General features: G+C 40.9%; 1 pseudogene across 1 annotated transcript; it reads right to left on the bottom strand.

The window, feature by feature from the left end:
• Positions 1-3,333: 3,333 nt before the first annotated feature.
• On the bottom strand, positions 3,334-4,160 carry LOC308534530 (SAGA-associated factor 29-like; annotated as a pseudogene). The gene has a single exon. The product of its transcript is annotated as an SAGA-associated factor 29-like (transcript).
• Between the last annotated feature and the right edge of the window lie 18,556 nt (positions 4,161-22,716).

A 22,716-nucleotide genomic window follows, 5' to 3' on the forward strand; every position in this document is an offset into this window, starting at 1 on the left:
GGTGCCTGGCCAGCCTGGGTGAGGGGCTGAGGGCCATTTTCAGGCTGGCCACATCCCCTTCAGGGTGGAGGTCCCTGCTGGGGTGCCTGGCCAGCCTGGGTGAGGGGCTGATGGCTGTTTTCAGGCTGGCCACGCCCCCCAGCGACCCAAGCTCCCAGCCTCTCCTTTTTTTTCTTTTTTCTTTTTTCAGCAGGTATCTGGGATTTATTTACCTTCTATAATTGAAACTTTGTAGCCTTGAGTGAAGCCCAGTACCTGCCAGGGCAGGTGAGAAGCTTGGCTTCCTTCATCTCCAGGTGCAACCCAAGCCTCCTGCTCGCTCCAGCTTTGTGGCCACCGCCATCTTTGTGACTGAGTGATGGTTAATTTGCATATTACTCTTTTATTAGATAGGATGAGCTAATATATGGTACATAGGTTATATTTCAATAAACTGTTTTAAAAACAACAACAAAACCCTATCTGCCAGCCAGTTCACCACCTCAAGAAGCAGTGCAAATGTCATTTAAATACTGTATGTTCTGATTTCAGGAACAACAACAAAAAAGGCTTTTGTAACATTTCTTGCACTATAGTGTCAGGAAGGTAAAAAAAAAAAAAAATTACAGAGCCCCAGATCACCCAGAGTTTAAAGTATTGTTGAGGAAGTAAGAATTATATCAAGGAACTCTTAGAGAACTTGTACTTATTATCCTTACGCTTTTTGTGTTTTGGCTGTCATTGTTAGGTCAGAATTTATTTCCCTCACTATGATGTGCTTTTTGGTAAATTAATTCTACAGATGTTTTTAAGTGCCTGCTATAATCTAGATACTGTCATATAAAGGATACCGCTGTTTCAGCCTCTTGTCTTTTCTCAAAAATGTCATGATCCAGAGGAATAAAGGTTAATTCTAGAACCATAGCTTTCAGAGGGACCACAGGTTCTGGAAAGGGCTTTGTGACGAGGCTCCAGAGATCCCGACTCATTTGGGCATGAATATTCATGGGCTCTGCTGATCTGAGAAAGTCATTTATCTTTGACCTATAGTTTGCTTCTTTTAGAAAATGAGGGAGCTGGATTCTTTCAGGCTTCTTCCAACCCTATATTCTCGTCATCTTGTATCAGATGTTGATCTAGGTCATTTTGGAAAGCACTGTCCCATTTGCGTTGATTTTAAGTAAAGAAAATGAATGCATTTTGAAAGAGAAACTAATTTTTTAGTTTGTTAAATAAAGTACATTTTCCATGGTGATCTGAAACCCTAAGGTTTATGGTGAACAGTTACTGCCTCACCTCCTATTTGCATGTGTGTGAATAAGCCACACATGTAGTTGCAAAATGCAACTTCTCTCTACTCCCAGAAAGTACTGGATTGTACTGGATTATATTCTTTGCCTATTGTACTACATTTATTTAAAATATTAGGAAGAAGAAAATTAATAATGAAACTTGAATAATCACCCATAATGTTACTGGTTTCCATATACCTTATTATTGAAGACTCATTTATTTATCTTTTGCCATCTGTTAGCATTTGGTCAAAAACCAAAAGGTACAAAAATGAGTCATGGCTTTGTGAGTCTTACTCTCTCAGTGTGCCCTTCACCTTTATGGCTGTGAGTAAGAGAGAAGGTGTGTCATATCCAAACCCACTGAGAGCCAGTAAGAGAGGAAATTAAGAGAGCTTCTCAAAGCCCTAGCAAAGAATGTGTATTTGTTGTGGTGACTAGCTTGGAAAATGAAAGTTCAGTGCTGTTTTTCTGTGATAATTATATTGATCTTCTAATGTTATACTCCTCCAGATAGGAGGAAAAGCCAGAAGCAGAGAGAATTTAGTATAGCACACATTCCCTGAGACAATGAGTATGCTGTGTGCTCTTGTGAATGTTGGCTTTTAGTGCCATTGAACAAAACACTGTTATGGGATGAATGTTTGTGTTTCCTCCAAAATTCATACGTTGAAGTTCTAAACCCCAATGGAAGTGGGTCTTTGGGAGATGGTTAGGTTTAAGTTAAGTCATGAGGGTGAAACCCTCGTGATGCAATTAGTGCCCTTAAAAGAAGAGGAAATGAGATTCTCTCTCCATGTGCACACACCAAAAAAAGGCCCTGTGAGCACACAGTGAGAAGGTGGCTGTCTGCAAGCCAAGAAGAGGGCCTTCCAAGGACAGAATCTGACAGTACCTTGATCTTGGACTTCCAACATCCAGAAATGAGAGAAATAAAACTCTTTAGTGTAAGCCACCCAGTCTATGGTATTTGTTATAGCAGCTACTAAAAATGATGTTTGCTGTTTGTGAATGAGCTGCTCTGGCATCTTAAATTCCCCAGGATATATAGACCCAAAGTAAACAATATTACTTTCTTTCTCTGGGACTGGTATAAACATATTATGCCTGTTCTTGCCATTCATCTGCTGTGCTGAAATAATCTGCTAGCAACTGAGCTAAGACAGACACCTTGAATGGAGCATACTTGTCACAAAGGGGCGATCAGGGAACTTCCCCCTGTAAGGGTGGCTCTAATCTACAACAGCTGACAGGACTTCTCTGCTGGAACCAGGGAGCAATCCCACAGCACAAGTGAATAGTATCACAAAAACATTTTTAAAATCTTGAATCCTAGTTATCCAAATTTGGTAGGAAAACTAGTGTAATTCCTTTTTATAGATGAAGAGGAAAGAAGATTAATGACTTCCAAAGTCCTATAGCCATTAACAGAGTTTGTACTTTGATCTAGTAAAGTTAAATTTGGCATTTTTCCCCCAAAAGGTTATTTTGAATAGGTCAGATAATAGTTTCATATTTGTTTAAGAATTTGAAATACTTGTATATTTTTAAGTGAAGAGATACTGTCAAAGAAAATTAGTGTTATACAGTACATATTTGTTATTACCTACAGAGTTGTTTGTGTTTTTTTTTTTTTTTGGAAATGTCTGTGTTTTATTGGGATAAGAAGACAACATGAGATCTACCCTCTTATATTTTATTTCTAAAATTTTTTTTATTGATCTTTAGAGGGGAAGAGAGAAGTAGAGAGAGAAACATTGAAGGGAGAGCAAAAGCATCATTGGCTGTCTCCTCCATGCCCCCTGCTGAAACCCAGGCATGTGCGGAGTTGAACTGGCAACCTTTTGGTGCACACTGGATGATATCCAACCAACCTAAGCCACACTGGTCAGGGCTACCCTCTTACATTTTCAAGTGCACAGTATGGTATTGTCACTATGTTGAGCAGCTGATCTCTGGAACTCATTCTTTTTTTTTTTTTTTTAAGGGGAAGAACATTTATTTCATCACGTAATGTTTTGTTGCATGCCCCCTTGAGGTGGCAGGAGACTGCCAGCCTGCTTCACTTTTTCTTGGACTCCTTACAAGCTGCTACCTACCTCTGTGCCACATTGAGGGGAGGGGAGTAACCATCTGCGTAGGAAGTGTCTTCAAACAGGACCGAGTAGTAATCCTGGGGCCGTTGTGGGGGTGTGTGGATCAGGGCACGGTAGAAGCAGGTGGTCTGGGGATACAGGGCCAGCATGAGCTGCTCCTGGAATAAGGCTTCCGGGTCCGGATGATGAGCCGCCAGCTCAGGGTGTCTCTCTTTGCCTCTTCATCAATGTCATCGACCTCATATTTGTTGTTGGCATGGCTGTAACTGACCAGCTCGGCCAGGATCCACTGCTCACCCCCATCCATGGCCTTGACCCAGGCAGCCACCTTGTCTCCAGGTTTGGCCACGTAGTTCCCAGAGGACGGAATGGCCCTGCAGAGTAGGGGTGGCTTGTTACCAGGCTTCCTGATCCACAGCGGCAGGGTCATGGCTGACTGCTGCAGCAGGGTCCTCAGCACCCCTCTGCACATGGCCTTCTGAGGGGGCTCTGAGTCATTGTACAGGCCCGCGATCTTGACTGACAGAGACTTGATTTCCACAATCTTATCTAGGGCTTTCCAGAGGATGTTGCACTAGGCCACTGTATCGGCTTTTGCGGTTGTAAAGAGGCCACACAGCTTTGTCCAGTAATAGGGAGAGATCTTGTTCTCTGTGTGCATCTGCTAGTGGGTCTTCTGGATGTTCACTAAGTTGTGCTCACTCCGCCAACGCTCTTCCTGCGTTTGTTTGATCAGCTGATGGAGCTCTGTGAGAAGTTCTGCGATGCGGGAATCAGCCGACATGAGGGCCATGGTGCATATGGCGCTGATCCAGGGACGGGACAAGCACTTGCATGCTGGACATTGCGAGGGCGGGTGTAGGCACGTCCCTCTAATGCAGCGGTTCTCAACCTGTGGGTCACAACCCCTTTGGAGGTTGAACGACCCTTTCACAGGGGTCGCCTAAAACCATCGGAAAACACATATATAATTACATATTGTTTTTGTGATTAATCACTATGCTTTAATTATGTTCAGTTTGTAACAATGAAAATATATCCTGCATATCAGATAGTTACATTACAATTCATAACAGTAGCAAAATTACAGTTATGAAGTAGCAATGAAAATAATTTTATGGTTAGGGGTCACCACAACATGAGGAACTGTATTAAAGGGTTGCGGCATCAGGAAGGTTGAGAACCACTGCGCTTTTCAAAGTCTGTAGATAACTTGCTTGTGTTGAGAGATTCAGGGCACCTGGAGAACCATGCTTTTATCCTTTTAAGAACTGAGTCGCAGTGCAGAGCTGGAACTCATTCTTCTGGCATAACTGAAATTGCACAGCAACTCTCCACTTCCTCTCCCCCAGTACCTGGCAACCACCGTCTTACTCTCTGTTTCTATGAGTTTGACTATTTTAGATACTTCACGTAAGTGAATTCATGCAGTATTTGTTCATTTGTGTCTGGCGTATTTCACTAAGCATAATGTCCTCCAGGTTCACCCATGTTGTCCCATATGGCAGGATTTCCTTCTTTTTTAAGGATGGCTAATATTCAATTGAATATATATATTAACAGTGTAATATGCAAATCGACTGAATGACTGAACGGTCGAACAGCAGAGCGACAGTCCGGAGGCCCACGCTATGACATGCACTGGTGCCAGGCGGGCCAAGGCGGTGCGATTGGTCGAGGGCCCGCCATCACCCCACCATTGTCCTATAGAGGGAGGCCCAGGCCAACCTCTGCGGGGCTGTCGATCAGGGGGCTCTGTGATGGAGTGCCCCAAAGAGGGAGGCCCAGGCTACCTGGCCAGCAGCAGGTGGGTGGGGCCTACCTCTTTGGGGCAATAGATCACGGAGCGAAGGGAGGAGGAGGTCCCTCAGCCTGGCCTGCGCCCTCTCACAGTCTGAGAGCCCTCCAAGGATGTCCGACTGATGGCTTAGTGGAGGGGGGAGCGGGCCTAAGCCTTCAGTAGGCACCACGGAGGCCGGGGAGGCTCCTGCCACCACTACTGTACTCGCCAGCCATGCGCCTGGCTCAGGGCTTCTGGCTGAGTGGCCCTCCCACTGTGGGAGTGCACTGACCACAGGGGGCAGCTCCTGTGTTGAGTGTCTGCCCCCTGGTGGTCAGTGTGCATCATAGCGACTGCTCATTCTGCCGTTCAGTCGACTTGCATATTAGCCTTTTATTATATAGGATACACACACACACACACACACACATATATATATATATATATATATATATATATATATCTTCATTCATTGATGTACTAAGTGGTAGGCTATGACAAATCCTATAGCTTTTATTATATACAGCCAAATGGCTCTCTAGAGTGATGAAACTAACTCATTATTTTATGTCATATAAATGTATTTTTAAAATTAATTCAGTAAATATACAGTAGTGCCTCATCCTTGTTTTAAATTACATTTCTTTCATGATTACACAGACGGAACCTTTCTCCCATGTTTTACTATGCTTACTAATCTACAAACTACTTACATCATTTTAATTCTTGGTAAGATTAGCTATTATTATGGAAAGTTAGAAATATCCTCAGGAAATAGAAATGATATCCCTAACAGACCAAGGCAGCCTTCTCCTCTCCCTCCATGATTCCCATCCTCTCACCTCCCACTGGAATGTAAGCTCCATGAAAGCAAAGCTCATGTCAGTCATCATATTCATTGACTTTTCCCCTTTTTATTGAATTTGTTGGGGCTAATAAAATTATACAGGTTTCAAGGGCACAATTCTACAACACATCATATGTACACTGTATTGTGTGTTCACCACCCCAGTAGTCATGATCATTTACTGTGTGTGTGGGAGGGATGGAGGGAAGCCTTGTACATCTCAGAAGTGTTCTAATTATAAACAGTATTATCCTTTTCTCCTTTCTGAATCATAAAGTGTTTTTAATTGAAATTTTTTACATTTTTAAATTACAATGGGCATTACATAGGATTATAGTATTTGTTTTCATATTTCCTCTATCACAAGTCACATGAACTCACTGGTCCCACTTTATGAGGGGTCTGTGAGGAGGGTCTCAAAGGTTCCCTCTCATCTTAGCATGAGGCTGTGATCTGGAAGATACACTCCATGCAGAACTTCAGTTCAAGCTCAGCTAGAGATAAAAAAAAAATACCTGTCCAAATATGTTTCTTTTTACTTCACAGTATAAATGTGAGTGCCCCTTGTGGGTCCTTCCCTTGCACAAATGCATGCATGCCTACACACTGGCTCACACGCGATATCCTGCCTTAGAGTCTTTGCTCAGGGTGTTTTCCTTCCTAAAATGCCATCTCCTTCCCTGGCCACTCATCTGCATCCTTCCCACCCATCAAATCTCTGTCTAAGTCATATTTGAAGCTGTAGAGGTACAAAGCTGCTGCCTGTCCATTATCCTCCTGTATGAAACCCTTGGCATTGCATTTGCCCCCTGGTCACTGTGGCCCTGCCACTTCTGGTGAAACGCTCCAACTTTGGACAAGTCCCGGCTGTCCCCGGGGCAATCCCCCCTGCCTGGAACTGATGTGGTTTGAACTCCCACACAGAGTTGCTGTTCTGCCCCACTCTGGATTTTACTGTAACTCGCTTAGCAGCTGAGGTGCTGAAGGTGCATAACTCAGCTGTGGGTTTGCTTTTAATCATGTTCAAAGTGTTCCAAAACTGTTTAGCATTTCCTGCCCCTGAAAATAGGCTCCTTAAACTACCTCTCTCTCTCTCTCTCTCTCTCTCTCTCTCTCTCTCTCTCTCTCTCTCTCTCTCTTTTCGGTCATTGCCTGCTCTTCCTGGCTTCACTCACAAAGGTCCTTGTTTCTCATGAGCACCTATGATGTTCCAGGTGCCATGTCTTTGTTTCCTTACCTGATGCTGCCACTTCCTCAAACCCCTAAGTCTCCTGTCTTTCTTCCTTTCATCATCACTGTCCCATTTCCCCTCTAGCATTCAGATCTGGCATCATCCCTTCTAATATTTAAGTATCAAGGCGACCCACTTTCTGTAGCCTTGTAAACGGCCATAGGACACATGAACACTGGAGGCAGCTGATGAAGAAGTTCATGGGGAATTCCTGAGAAGAGTGAGGGATTTGTGCCAGGCAGGTGAGGCCATGTGAGCAGGGCGTGGCTATGGGAATGTCATGGGAAATTAAGGACTCATAGAGAGGAGAGCATATGTTGGGAAGATGTGGATGATCAGACTGGCTATAATATTGGAAGGACAGTTCTATATCTAGACAAATTCTAGAGGGTCTTGAATGTCCAGCTCCTGAGCTTTATATCTTATTATCTAGGTGCTTGGAAGTTCAATGTCATTGACGTATTCAGAGCATACATTTGGGGGTGGTATGATTCATAAATGGCAGAGAGGAAATACATGAGAGGGAGACCCCAGTCCCCCACCCTCTTTGCTTGAGCAGAAGATGATCCCCAAGGACTTTTCTCAGACACTCACTCCTGACAGTTCCAGCTGCCTCCCTCTTCCCCCTTCACCTATATTTCTAGAATTTAAACTGTATTATTGTTTATGTACTAATTTTTCTCTAACCTGTTTTTCTTATGTAATTCCTTAGTCTTCAATTTTGGTTAATTTATAAACCCATTTCTTTTTTACCTTTAAATCTAAATATTTTATAGCTTTTTCTTCTATATTTTAAGCTTTTTATGTCATTCAGTTTTGCTTTTTAAAATTTATAAGATATATTATTTATTTATATTTTAATCCTCACCCAAGAATATGTTTCCATTGATTTTCAGAGAGAGAGAGACATCAATTGGTTGTCTCCAGGACATGCCCCGAACTTGGATCGAACCTGCAACCTAGGTATGTGTCCTGATAAGGAATCAAACCCACCGCCTTTTTGGTGTATGGGATGACACTTCAACCAGCTGATCCACCCAGCCAGGACCATATTTTTATTTTTAAAATCAATTTAGTAATAAGGTCTTTTGTAAGAGGGGTTTTGGGGGGTACTGTCTTTTAAGTTTAATTCTTATAGCCATTTTTGTTGTGACATTTATTTTGTTTGCAGGTTTAGGCTTTTCAGACTTTTTCATATTTTATTTTTATTTTTTTAAATATATTTTATTGATTTTTTACAGAGAGGAAGGGAGAAGGATAGAGAGCCAGAAACATCGATGAGAGAGAAACATCGATCAGCTGCCTCCTGCACACTCCCCACTGGGGATGTGCCTGCAACCAAGGTACATGCCCTTGACCGGAATCGAACCTGGGACCCTTGAGTCTGCAGGCCGACGCTCTATCCACTGAGCCAAACCGGTTAGGGCCTTTTTCATATTTTAATAATTTTTCTCACTTTAACTTTTTTTTAAAATATATTTTTATTGATTTTTTACAGAGAGGAAGGGAGAGGGAGAGGGAGTCAGAAACATCGATGAGAGAGAGACATTGATTAGCTACCTCCTGCACACCCCTCACTGGGGATGTGCCCGCAACCAAGGGACATGTCCTGGAATTGAACCCAGGACCCCTCAGTCTGTAGGCCGACGCTCTATCCACTGTGTCAAACCGGCCAGGGCTCATTTTAAGTTTTAATGGTTTTTTTCAGACTTTGATGTTCTTATTGCTCTCACTTTTATCCTCATTCATTTATTCATTTTCTCTTTTCTCATAAGCCCTACTATGTGTATAGCATCTTTGGTTTTGATATTGTTCAGTGAGTAATACAAGTTTTAAAAATCGAAGCCTTCTGATATTCATAGTTATATGTTATGGATAAAAATGAAATAGGAAAACACAGATAGTGAGTAGAGGAAGGATCTGCCTATGAGGTGACCTTTAAATAAAGGCCTGAATACAATGATAGAATCAGCCATATAGGTATCTGGTGTAAGAAACTTTGAGGCAGATTGAAGCATGTGCCAAGGCCCTGAGGTAGGAGGACATCTGGTGAGCTCAAAGAACTGCAAGGAGACAGAGTCTGGAGGGAGAACAACAACAGGAGAGTAGTAGGTCAGAGAGGAGTGGTGTGGTGTAGTAGTCCTTGTAGCAACTTTGCACGAGACTGGTAAGCCCTAGAAGAAGAGAGATGCTCTGATTTATGTTTGTACAGCGGCACTTCAGTTGCTCTTTTGAAAACAGGCGTGAACAGTCAAGGAAAGAAGAAGGAGACAATTAAAGTAACCTGGGCAAGACACCAGGGCACAGCTGGGTTAGGGTGGAGGCCATGAGGGTGGTGAGAAGTGGTAAGATTCTTAATACAGAATTTGATGATGCATTGAATGTGGGATCTGAGAGAGAAGTTAAGGAACCAGAAAGACACAATTGCCCAGTTCTGAAATGGAGCAGACTGGAGTAGCAGAGGGTCAAATTTTGTCATATTAGTTTGCAACACTTGACAGACATCCAATCTGAGATATCACCTAAGTAGCTGCAGTTCGGCAATTCAGTTTCATTTAAAATGTAAATTTGTATGTGTGAATCTTTAGCATAGAAGTGGTATTGAAAACCATGACACTGGATGAGATCACCTAGGACAGTGTTGGCAAACTGCGGCTCATGAGCCACATGCGGCTCTTTGGCCCCAATCAGTGTGGCTCTTCCACAAAATACCACGTGCAGGCGCGCACATACAGTGCAATTGAAACTTCGTGGCCCATGCGCAGAAGTCGGTATTTTGTGGAAGAGCCACACTCAAGGGGCCAAAGAGCTGCATGTGGCTCGCGAGCCGCAGTTTGCTGACCACTGACCTAGCACAGTGCTTTCCAAACTTTCTGGAACACAGGCAACAGTAAGAAATGCATGTCACAATACAATGTGGTGTGTACACAAACACACACACACATACACACACACGGATTCAAAAGTTTCATGAAACAAACTTGATCATTACCACATAGGTTGTACTCTGCCATTTTCAATTATATGTATTTTTTTTATCTCATTAAAAACACTGGTCATGATCCTCTAAATCAGTGGTTCTCAACCTTCCTAATGCCGCAACCCTTTAATACAGTTCCTCATGTTGTGGTGTCCCCCAATTTCATTGTTACAAATTGAACATAATTAAAGCATATTTTGTGATTAATCACAAAAACAATATGTAATTATATATGTGTTTTCCAATGGTCTTAGGCAACCCCTGTGAAAGGTTGCTCAACCCCCAAAGGGGTCGCGACCCACAGGTTGAGAACCGCTGCTCCAAACTGACTTTACAATCTACTAATGGGTTGCACCCACATTTTGAAAGGCCCTGACTTAGGAAATGAATATAACCAGGGAGGAGAAGAGGTTTGAGGACTGAGTCCTGGTACCCAACTAAGGTTTAGAGCAGCAATTTTCAATCTTTTTCATCTCACAGCACACATAAACTAATTACTAAAATTCTGTAGCACAACAAAAATTATTTTCTGCTGATCTGACAAAAAAATAGGTATAATTTTGATAAATATCACATGATCTCACTCATTTATGGAAAATAATGAACAACATAAACTAATGAACAGAAACAGATCCAGAGACAGAGAAGCATCTTTCAGACCATCAAACCTCAGAGGGAAGGTAGGGGAGGGTGGGAGTAAGGGGGAGAGATCAACCAAAGGACTTGTATGCATGCATATAAGCAAAACCAATGGACACAGACACCAGGGGAGTGAGGGCATGAGTGGGGGGTATGGGGGGCAATGGGGCGATAAGGACACATATGTAATACCTTAATCAATAAAAAAATAATTAAAAATAGGTATAATTTTGATTCATTCACACAGGATGGCTATGTTGTGTTGGCTGTTCTCATTTTTTTTTTTTTTATTTGACAGTCTCAGGGAAAAGAGATCAGTGCCCCTGACTGAATAGTCAGGTATTGCATGTTTTAAAAATTCTTTCAGCACACCTGTTGAAAATTGCTGGTTTAAAGTTCAGAAAATGAGGAGTCTGAGAAGGCATGGTCAGGAAAGTGGGTGGAGAACCAGTTATCCTGCACACCATGAGATCTGTATGTCTGCCCCCTCATCCCACCCCTGGCCCCACCCTGGAGTCCTCTCTTATCTCACCTCTCCTGGCTACTCACCTCTCTCTACCACTTCATTCAATGGATGATCATGGACCCATCCCCATAACTGGCCAAGGCTACTGTGTTTTACTAGTAATTGACTTCTATTGTATATTTGGGCCTAGCACAGTGGGATTACTACACAGTGCAAGAATAAGGTATAACTCACTATTATATAGTTCCTTGGCAGTCTGCAGCATAGCAAATTTCTCACCGGCCTTTTTTCTTGTTTCACCCTAGACCTCAGACCACAACTTCTCTCGGTTCGCCTACCCCCTCTTTTCTCAGGCCTTGTTTTTGTCTCTTTTTCCATGAGTCCCACCGGGAGAGAATGCCAAAATTCTGTTTGTCTTTTAAACGGAGAAAGTCAGCTGTCCTTTGAGCCATTTTCTCTTCCAGACTAAATATGGGGTCTATTTTTACGTAAGTAAAGGTTTATTAGAATGTTTCTCCAAACAAGTCCCCCACCACACCTCCATGCCTCCCACCCCCAGGTTATTCTGCACTTCTCTTAAGAAAACCAACCTGAATGCTTGTAACTTTCAAGAACACCATTTTCCCTACTTCTGGCTTCATATGTGTATTGCTCTGTACCATATAGTACTTTTTTGGTTATTGTACCCCAAGAATGGAGTTTAAAAAAGTCCTAGTCTTATAGCAATTTGATGGATTGCCACTATTGATAATGATGCCATTTTTATGGTATTTTGTCATTTTAATTTTGAAGTTAATTATGCAACTTTATTTTAGTCTCAAAATGAGGGTATAAACTAAGTGTACTGATAACCAAATATGGAAAAATACACTTTACTAAATGCAAACACATTTAAAACTTTAAAAATGTAATGTAATAGTTAATAAATTTATTAAAAGCAGGAAATCTGATATCCTGTCAACATTAAGGAAACATAAGTTTGTTGTCAGAGATACAACTTTTAGGACTATAATAAAGAAAGTTGTTATTAAAAGTTTCTTGTAGGCCTTGGCCAGTGTGACTCAGTAGGTTGGAGTGTTGTCCAGTAGACGAAAAGGTTGCCAGTTCAATTCCTAGTCAGGGCACATACCTACGTTGTGAGTTTGATCCGTGGCCAGGAGCGTGTATGGGAAGCAACCTATTGATGTTTCTCTTGAAGCAACCTATTGATGTTTCTCTTATATTTGGATGTTGCTCACTCTCCCTTCGCTCCCCCCACCTTTTCCCCTCTCTCTAAAAATCAGTAAAACATAACCTCCTGTGAGGATTTAAAAAGTCATTTCATAAATGATTATGTTATCATAGAGCTTGTGCCAAAGAATCAGTATTTGGACAGTACATTATGAAATAAAGTCATAGGCTAGGTCTTTAGTTTGTACATCTAAGGTAATTTCCACATGGTGTGAGTCTAAGGTTACATCAGCATAAAAAAAGTAAAGTGATTGGGGAAAATCTTCTTGTTTAAAATAGGGGTTGGTCTGGCTTGCTGCCTGTTTTGTAAATGAAGGTTTATTTGCACACAGACACAGCACTTATTTAGTATTGTTTACAGATGTTTATAATAGCAGAGTTGAGCAATTTCAACAGAAACTATATGGCCCACCCACTGCCCCTCAAGACTTAAATATTTACTGCTCTGCCTACTGGCTTTGCTTTAGAAGGTCAAAGGCTGTTGCTACACAGTTTTCAGTCTTATCATTAGGTTTTCTCCCAGATACAAATATGAAAATTAATTCTGATCTTATTATGATATTTTCATGATAGAAGTATAATTACGAAAGTCTTCAATTTGATGTTCTTTCAGGTATGATGAATGAACAATATGTATGGTATTTTTTTCTTTTTCCATAAAGTGGCATACTTGGGAAGCTATTTTGGCAAACCACTGAGACACAAAATATATGCATTCTAAAAACCCTTTTTGTAAAAAGCTGGAAAACTAATAGTAACTACTAAGTATAATTGAGTGAGATATATTTTCAGTAATTTAGTTTATATATTTTGATAGTCTGTTTGACATGTAAGTTATAATAAAATATTCATGTTTCAGTGGTACAAGAGGAGACGTCAAAATAATTATGCAATGATTTGCCAAAGGGTAGACAAATAAGTTTATTCTATTCTAATATAAGATATCTGAGATTAATGCCAGCTCTCAAAAGAATAGTAATAAAATACCACTATTTTAAAGAGATATTTTAGAATTTCTTAACTCAGAATTTCAGTTTGGTATTAGCATTTACTATAAGTCAGTGTTGTGGGACATTTGGAGGAAAAATGTCAAGACCCTTAGCCTTCAGTCCTCATTCTCATAGTGGATAGCCTTGCTGTAGGAAAATGGTAATTTGATGTTTATTCAATTTTCATGATACCTTTACCCTGAAACTTCATTATATCTGTTTACATCTTTAACTCCCTTCCTACTACTCTGAGTCAGTGTATTTATTAAAAAAATTTGCCTAATGATAATTTTGCTTCTTATACATTAAATTCCCTCTTCTCTCTCCTTCAGGACTAGGATATTCATCAGTTACTTCCTCCCCATCTTGTGTTTTCAGCCTCTCCTTCTCTAATAGTTGAATCTTTAAAGCCTAAACATGTTCAAATCTCTCTAATATTTATATCATATACTACTAGTAACTACAACTCTCACTGCATTAAAACAGGCCCTCTTAGAAATGGCCATGGGTGCCATCTCTCTGGAAGGCAATTTGTTAGTATGTAAATACTCTTTTTTTAATACTTTTTTTCTTTGTCAACTTTTTTTTGTAAATGTTCTTAAAATATTTATTCTTTTAGTGACACCCCCCCCCACTTTTCTGTACTTAGAAATATAACTTAGGGGGGATTAGAAATTTTACTATTAAATAAAATTGTGCCTCTTTCCAAAGCCTAAATGTCAATGTGTAATTTGTTTATTTTATTTTATTATTAAATTATTGGAGTGACATTGGTTAAAAAAATTATACGGGTTTCAGGTGCACAGTTCTATAATACATCATCTATATATTGTATTGTGTGTTCACCACTCCAAATCACGTCTTCCATGATCATTTATCCTCCCTTTACCCTCTGTTATGTCCCCCATCCCCCCTTTTATCTTGCATTTATCATACTGTTGTCTATATCTATGAGGTATTTTTTCTTAATCCTTTCACCTTTTTTTACCCCCCTTCAACCCCTTGCCCCTCTAACAGCTGTCAGTCTGTTCTCTGTATCTATTAGTCTATTTCTATTTTGTTTATTAGTTTATTTTGTTTATTAGATTGCCCATATGAGTGAAATCATATGGCACTTGTCTTTCTCTGACTGGCTTATTTCACTTAGCATAATAGTCTCCAGGTCTATCCATGCTATTGCAAAAGGTAAGATATTCTTCATTTTTCTGGCCAAGTAGTAGTCCATTGTGTAAATGTGCCACAGCTTTTTTATCTACTCATCTACTCATGGGTACTTGGGCTGCTTCCAAATTTTGGCTATTGTAAACAATGCTGCAATGAACATAGGGGTACATACATTCTTTTGAATTAGTGTTTTGGATTTCGGTGGTTATATTTCCAGGAATCACTAGGTCGTAAGACATATGAAGAAGACCACAGTTTGTCAAATATATATACACACAAATAGATTTATAAACTTTGGGAGGTGAGCACACAATATAATATACAGATGATGTATGATAGAATTGTGCACCTGAAACCTATAAAATTTTATTAACCAATGTTACCCCAATACATTCAATAAAAAAGAAAAAAAGACTATAAAAGTACACCAAAATGTAAAAATAATTTTTACCCATTACTGATACTATGGGGGATTTATACTTTCATCTTTATATTTTCAAATGTATAATGAGCACAAGTCTCAGTCCATAAATAGAGGCAAGAAAAAAAAAACCCACAACTTTTTTTTTTTTTTAGTTTTTCTTATTACACCTAAGTTCTGTTTCAAGCCCTCAATTGTCCTGGGAGGTAGCAGTGTACTCCTAGCATTCCTGTAGCTGTGACCAACTTCCAGGATATTCCACAGGCCAAGGCTGTGGGCTCTGGAACCATCTCTCAGCCATCATTTGTCTATACTGGCAGAATGTCAAGTATCATTTCCTGTCTAGCCTGGTGTCTGTTCACACAGTTTATGGCACTGCTTTCCTATCTTGCTTCAAGGCCTTCCTGAGTCTAGTTTTCTCTCTGCTAATCCTATGGCCCTCTTAGGGTGTTCCTTGGCCATCCAGGATACAAGAAATTTTATAAGGTCGTGTAAATGCCAAATGTCCATGTAGTGTTCTCCCCTTCACTGTTCCTATGCTAGGTGTTAGAACTCCCCAGAATTTGACATTTTTTTCAGGTTACACATAGGAAACCAGGCACAGGATTCTTCTCTTCTGGGATTTCTCAAGCTCCCCTAGATTTTCTGTCTTGTTCCTGTTCCCTTAATTCTGAACTGGACACAGCTCCTGTCTCAGGGATACATCAGTATGGCCAATCCTTTATTTTTTCTTTCCCCAAGTCTGGAGGCTTCTCTGTTGTGGGGAAATCGATTCTTATATACCACACATTCTTCCACATTTTGTAGTTGAGGCACAAGGTAGGTGCGTTGAGTTCTGCGAGGTAAAATGTCCTCGCATCTCAAAATCTTAGTCTCTTACAAATGACAAATCTTTGGTTTTGAAACCCCAAATAATTTTCTCTCCATTTCTAAACTATTCTCCTTCCCTTGAGAAAATGCATATGTTGCCTTTACTTTAAATAACGAAAAAACACGGCTAAAAGGAGTGGGGGTGCAAACTGTATAGATAATCTATCAAAATATCATCTGTATATTTATTTATAACTTTTATTTTTAAAAATACACATAACATATGTTTTGTATAACTTTAAGGTGTACAGCATGTTACTTTGATACATTTGTAGATTGTCATGTGATTGCCATTGTAATATCATATTACGTAATTATAGTACACTATTGTTGTCTGTATTCATTATACTGTGCATTAGATCTTTATGGCTTATTTACTATTTGTTGGCAAGTTTGTGTTCTTAAACAACATCAATCTTATCCCCCAATGCCCTGGTAACCACCATTTTTCTCTATTTTTTTTTACTATGAGTTTGACTTCTTTTAGATTCCACACATAAGTCAGGTCATACAGTATTTGTCTTTCTGTCTGATATTTCATTTAGCATATTGGGCTCAAGGTCCATTGCTATTGTCACAAATGACGGGATATCCTCCTTTCTCATGGCTGAATCATATTGCAAACTTTCTTTATAAAGCAAATTTTACTTTTATAATCAGAACTTAAAAATACACATTAAGCAAACACACAAACAGTTCTCCTTGGACCCTTTTTCCCATGTGGATTCTCCCAGTTCTCTTGCCTTTATAGCAGACTGTTCTACAAGAGAATGTTTTCTTAACTTCCCGTTATTTTTAAACCACTTCTGCCAAAATATAGTGGACTCCTTAATGCTTGTTTTACGCACTTCCTTTTCATGATGACGTTGCCGATTCCTCTCCTGAGACACCCTTCTTCCTCCTGGACTCTGAGATACCACTGCATTTGGCATGGGCATCTCTGTCTCTGTTCACCCTCTTCGGCGGTGCCTCTTCTTTCTCTGCTCGTGAGTTGGCATTCTCCAGGACTGAGTTGACTTTCTTATCACTCTGCAAACTGCTCAATATTATTTTGTCAACCTTGGCTTCAGTTACTTGACACTGCTGCCCTGCTCCTTGGTAAATCTAGGTCTATAACTGTGATCTCACTCTGGGCTCTAGAACACAGCATCTCATATCCATCATGCCCAAAACTCACCTCATCTTTCTGCTTAATTTGCTTTCTCCCCTACATTTCCTCTCTCTACGAATGGCACTGCCGTGTATGCAGTCATGAAAGACAAAGATCTTGCAGTGTCTACATGTTTCTCTCTTATTTTTATTTCCTCCCTAATTGGCTTGTGACCACCTTGTAACTGTCCTTCTTCCTCTCACTGAACTGCCCTCAGTACAGATTCTCTCTTCCTGCATGGTGCTGTCGGCTTCTAGCTAGTCCCTTTGCCCACTGTCTTCCATAACTTCAGTCTATTCTCTATCCCAGATCTCTGTAGGCCAGCCGTGGGCAAACTACAGCCCGCGGGCCGGATCCGGCCCATTTGAAATGAATAAAACTATTGAAAAAAAAGACCGTACCCTTTTATGTAATGATGTTTACTTTGAATTTATATTAGTTCACACAAACACTCCATCCATGCTTTTGTTCCGGCCCTCCGGTCCAGTTTAAGAACCCATTGTGGCCCTCGAGTCAAAAAGTTTGCCCACCCCTGCTCTAGGCTGAGCTTCTGTAGTTGTTTTCAAAAATAAATTTGTTTCATATTAATCTAAGTCACTCAAATACATAGTTTAAAAAGACAAAACAATTCTAGAAGATGTCTTATAAAATAAAATGGTTCTTCTAACTCTCCTCTGTCTAACCCTATTCCTGCCTCCTGTAGGCTATTCCTTTTACATTTACCTTCATATTTTTAAGTAACATTGATATAAGGCTATGTCTTTATTATTTGTTTCAATTTCAGGCATTATCTATTGACTTTGCATTAAGGAAGGTAAGGATTTAGTGCTTCTTTTGAGCCTCCACCCCAACACACACACACACACACACACACACACACATTTTCTCTTTCAGTTATTTTTATATTATAATTATATTGATATAATTATATTGTAATTTTGGTCAGCTCAGTATTCAGTTTGTATTATTATAATTATGAAGTACTAATCAATCAAAGCCAAGCTACATCTGGGGTGTTTCCTCTTCCTTGACACCAGCCAAATCTGCAGGTGACTCCTCGGGTTGCACTCCACAAAGTTGAAGAGCTCAGTAACCCAGCACTGTCCCCACTTCATATGTTAGTTACAAGCGGCATGTCCCCAGTTGATCTCTACTTTTGTCTGAATTGGTTACAATTCCAGGAGTTGGCACCAACCCCTTCCTCAGGTTTGATACCTGGCAGCAATGACTCATGGAACTCTGGAGAGGGCTCTACTTATCCTTACTGGTTAACATAAAGGATCCAACTCGGAAACAGCCAAATGAAAGAGATGCATAGGGAAAGGTATGTAGGGGGAGAGGAGACACAGCGCTTCGAAGGCCTCTCTGGGCGTATCACTCTCCCATCACCTCCGTGTGTTTATCAACCTAGAAGCAGCTCTTTTTTTTATTTTTATTTTTTCCCCCCCTGGCCTCCCCTACCCCCCAGTGTCTTATGTCCATTGGTTATGCTTATATGCATGCATACAAGTCCTTTGGTTGATCTCTTACCCACCCCCCTCCTGCCCTCCCACCCTCTCCGGCCTTCCTGCTGTAGTTTGACAGTCTGTTCGAGGCAGCTCTGCCTCTGTATCTATTTTTGTTCATAAGTTTATAATGGTCTTTATTATCCAGAAATGAGTGAGATCATGTGGTATTTTTCCTTCATTGACTGGCTTATTTCACTTAGCATAATACTCTCCAGTTCCATCCATGCTGTTGCAAATGGTAAGAGTTCCTAGAAGCAGCTCTTAAATCCTGTTGTTTAGGGATTTTTTATGGAAATGTCATTACTGAGGCATGAATGATTAAATCATTGACCATTAGCAATTAAACTCAATCTCCAGCCCCTTCTTTCCCTGGAGGTTGGGAGGGGGTGCTAAAAATTCGACCTTATCACGTGGTTGGGTCCTTTGGTACCAGCTCCCATCCTGATGCTATCTAGGGGGCCACTAGTGTCACCTCATTTGCATAAACTCAGATTGTTTGAAAGCAGATTGTTATGAATAACAAAAGACACTTGTATCACTAAGGAAATTCCAAAGGAACTCTGTGCCAGGAACCAGGGGCAAAGATTTAATACTTTTTTATTATACCACACCATCTAGGAAACTACAATTAAATGTCTCTTTTCTTGCACAACTTTTTCTTTTCTGTTCCCCCCCCCCCCAGAGTTAATAATTGTCTGTCTTTGGTATGGTTTTGTTTTCTAAAGTTCTTTATCATAAATGTAAATCCTCCCAATAATTTTAAATCATAGAACGTTCTATTAATTTTATCTTCTTGGAAATCTCTTTCTTGGAGTCCTCTGAATGCCTGCTTAGATCTGGACTCGAGGCCTGGTTCACACCTGCCACCCTGGGATCCCCCTTCCCATACCCTGGGGATTTCCATCACCTCTCTTCTGTATGTTGTATCCCTGATCGCCATTGATGTCTTCATTTCCTTATTCTGTTGGAGTATCTCTTCAAGGAGCTTTCTGGTAAAGAACACACGGAAGAAAAGTCATATGAGATCTCACTTGTCTAAAAATATTTTTATTCTTTGACATTCAGCTGATATTTGGGTCTGTGTGGCAAAAATGGCTGGCTCTCCACCAGCCATTTGTGCTCTTTCTTTCATCTGAAGAGCTGTTGATGGGAAGTTACCAAGTATTGGCTTCCCAGGTTATTGAGTTGATTCCTGGCTTCTAAGAGGTGGCAGATGTCTAATTCCTTCGAATGTTATGTGAAGGATGGTGATGTGAGTCACTTCCAGATCAATGAGCTTAGTAAGTATGTGTGTCTCCTCCATTCTCTATTCCTTACTTCCATAATCTGAAGGCAGAGGATTGCAAGTTCCAAGAGGAGGGAAAACCATAAAATTATAGGAGGCTGGATCTCTGAATCAACAAATGGAAGGCCATCCACTACCCAGGAACACTTATCTTGTTCTGTTTCATGAACAAGAAATACAATTTCATTTTATTGTATTAAACCACTGAAGTTGGGGTGGGGGAGTTACTTGTTAAAATTGCCTTACAAATTTTATTCATATTGGGTAGAAAATTCCAGATTACAAACCATTATCACTCGAAAATTTGAAATTTCTGTTCTCTTGTCTCCTAGTTTCCAGTTTTGTTGTTGAGAAATTCAGGAAAGCTGAGTGAAAACAAAAATACAACACATAAAAAAATTATAGGATGCAAACAAAGCAGCACAGAGAGGAAAATTTATAGCACTAAAATGATGAATACATTATAAAAAGAGGACAAGTCTAAAATAAATAATCTAAGTTCCCATCTTGTGTTTGGCAAAATAATGACCCCCTAGAATCTATGAATATGTTACCTTAGATGTAAAAATGACTTTGAATATGTGATTAAGATAAAGATATTCAAATTAGAAGATTATTCTGATAGTAGCAGTGTAAACACAAAGATTCTTATAAGAGAGACACAGAAGTGTCAGCGTCAGAGAGATTTGAAGGTACTTTGCTGTTGGCTTTGAAGACAAGGAATCATGAGCAGAAGTATGCAGGCAGCCTCTAGAAGTTGTTAAAGGCAAGTAATGTATTCTCCCTGGAGCCTCTGGAAAGAAAGCAGCCCTATTGACACTTTGATTTTAGCCCATGAAATTTCTGGCCTACAAAACAGTAAGATAATAAATTTTTATTGTTTTAAGTCACTAAGTTTGTGGTGATTTGATACAGTAGGAATAAGATACTAATACAGATTTTGATTCTGAGCCTGGGGTCCTGCTGTCACAAATACCTAACAATGTAAAAGTGTTTTTGATATTAGGAAGTTGCAGAAGCTGGAAGAACTTTGAAGAACATAGTAGAAAAAAGCTAAATTGCCTTGAACAGATTGTAAGTGGAAATATGGATGAGAATGACTCTGCCTGTGAGGACTCAGAAGGAAGTAAGGAGCATGTAGAGAAAACCTGTTGTCTTAAAAAATACCTAAATTATCATTAACAAACTTTTAGTAGAAGGATGGATATTGCAGAGTGCTACTGGTGAGGGCTTAGGTAAAAATGAGGAACATGTTTTTGAACACTGGAGGAAAGGGGATCCTTGTTATATGACAGAAAGCTTAGTTAAATTGTGTCCAACAGTTATGTGGAAAGCAGAATTTAGAAGTGATGGTCTTGGAAATCTAGCTGAGGAGATTCCCAAGCAGTACTGAAGATGCAGCCTGTTTTCTTCTGGCTTCTTATAGTAAAACTAGAGGCCCGGTGCATGAAATTCATGCACCAGAGGGGACGTCCCGGCCTGCACCCTTTTGCAATCCAGGACCGCTGGCTCCTAACTGCTCGCCTCCCTGACTAACTGATCGCCCCTAACCCCTTTGCCTGCCTGCCTGATTGCCCCTAACCACCTCTGCCTGCCTGCCTGATACCCTCTAACTCAGTGATGGCGAACCTATGACACGTGTGTCAGAGGTGACACGCGAACTCATTTTTTTGGTTGATTTTTCTTTGTTAAATGGCATTTAAATATATAAAATAAATATCAAAATATGTCTTTGTTTTACTATGGTTGAAAATATCAAAAAATTTCTATATGTGACATGGCATCAGAGTTAAGTTAGGGTTTTTCAAAATGCTGACACACTGAGCTCTAAAGGTTCACCATCACTGCTCTAACTGCTCCCTACCAGCCTGATCGCCCCTAACTGCTCCCCTGCTGGCCTAATCACCCCTAACTGCCTCTGCCTTGCCCTGCACCCAGGACCCAGGATTCCCTCCTCTAGCCAGTTGCAGGCACCCGGTACCTGGGCTTCCCTCCCTCTGGCCGGCCACAGGCACCCAGGATCTGGGCCAGCTTCACCCGAGCCAGCTGCAGCCGCAAGGGACTGTGGGTGGGAGGCTTTGCCCGGGCCACAGTCACAGGCTCCCGGGGCCACGGGGCGGGCGGCTTGTCCCTCTCCTGGGCTGCAGCCTGGCTGGTTCCCATTCCTCTCTCACAAGCTTCATTTGTGCCTGACTGGTCCCCTTTCCTCTCTCCCCAGTGTTGAGTATCTGAGCAATTCCGGTGCGAGGGCAGAATAAAACTCAGCTACACTTTAAATAATAATGGGGGAAACAGACAAATTATAACCTTTTCAAATGAAATGACAGCACTAAAATGAAACAATAAACCTACATAGATAACATAAAATAAGAAAGATATTTTCTTTTTTATATTATAGAACTAGAAGCCCAGTGCACGAATTTGTGCACTGGTGGGGTCCCTCGGCCTGGCTGGCGATCGGGGCTAATCAAGGCCATGGGAGGTTGGCTGGGGGAGAGTCCGCAGAAAGTTCAGCCAGCCAGGGGGAGGGACCGTGGGAGGTTGGCCGGTGACCCCAATTGGGGCTCATCTGGGCTGGCTGGCGGGGGGAGGAGTCGTGGGAGGTTGGCCAGCTGGTGGGGGTAGGGGCCATGAGAGATTGGTTGTGGGAATGAACTGACCACCAGGGGGCAGCTCCTGCATTGAGCATCTGCCCCCTGGTGGTCAGTGGGTGTCATGTTGACCAGTTGTTTGGTTACTTATGCATATATATATATATATATATATATATATATATATATATATATATA

Source organism: Myotis nattereri (genome assembly GCF_964212035.1).
Source record: "Myotis nattereri genome assembly, chromosome: 18".
Taxonomy (NCBI): domain Eukaryota; kingdom Metazoa; phylum Chordata; class Mammalia; order Chiroptera; family Vespertilionidae; genus Myotis; species Myotis nattereri.